Source organism: Grammomys surdaster, unplaced genomic scaffold (genome assembly GCF_004785775.1).
Source record: "Grammomys surdaster isolate TR1022 unplaced genomic scaffold, NIH_TR_1.0 271, whole genome shotgun sequence".
Taxonomy (NCBI): domain Eukaryota; kingdom Metazoa; phylum Chordata; class Mammalia; order Rodentia; family Muridae; genus Grammomys; species Grammomys surdaster.
Genome location: NW_021604712.1, coordinates 12,359,883 through 12,360,937, shown reverse-complemented (window position 1 = coordinate 12,360,937; position 1,055 = coordinate 12,359,883).

Here is a 1,055-nt window from a genome sequence, read left to right as displayed (position 1 = left end):
GAATCTTCATTCTCATCTATACCTATTATCCTTAGGTTTGGTCTTCTCATTGTGTCCTGGATTTCCTGGATGTTTTGAGTTAGGAGTTTTTTGCGTTTTGCATTTTCTTTGACAACTGTGTCAATATTTTCCACCGTATCTTCTGCATTTGAGATTCTCTCTTCTATCTCTTGTATTCGGTTGGTGATGCTTGCGTCTGTGACTCCTGATCTCTTTCTTAGGTTTTCTATCTCCATGGTTGTCTCCCTTTGAACTTTCTTTATTGTTTCTATTTCTAGTTTCAGGTCCTGAATGTTTTTGTTTAATTCCTTCTTTGTGTTTTCTTCCATTTCTTTAAGGGATTTCTGTGATTCCTCTTTAAGGGCTTCTATCTGTTTACTTGTACTCTCCTGTATTTCTTTAAGGGAGTTACTTAATTCCTTCTTATAATCCTCTATCATCATCATGAGAAGTGATTTTAATTCTGAATCCTGCTTTTCAGGTGTGATGGGGTGTTCAGGGCTTGCTATATTGGGAGAATTGGGCACTGATGATGCCAAGAAACTTTGGTTTCCATTGCTTATGTTCTTGCGCTTGCCTTTCGCCATCTGGTTAACTCTAGTGGTACCTGCCCTCACTGTGTAAAACTGGAGTCTGTATTTCCAGTTATCTTGCTTATTGCAGAGCTCCTCAGAGTCCAGAGGTCTCTGTGGTCTTATGCTCCTAATCTCCTGGGTGGAATAACTCCTGGGACTCAGGCCACCTCTTGGATCTGGAAATCCTTCTGCTCTGAGTGCAGTGGGTCCTCGATGACTCAGGATTCAGTTTCAGCTGCTCTGAGTGCAGTGGCTCCAGCTGCTCTGAGTGCAGTGGCTCCTGGATGACTCGGGATTCAGTTTCTCAACAGGACAGGAGCAGACCGACTCTGTGTCACCTGCTCTGAGTGCAGTGGCTCCTGGATGACTCAGGATTCAGTTTCTCCACAGGACAGGAGCAGACCAACTCTGTGTCTGATCCAGCCCAGAGGACCAGGCAGGGGCAGAAGGGAAGTGGAATTCCGGAGGGGCGGGGTTTGG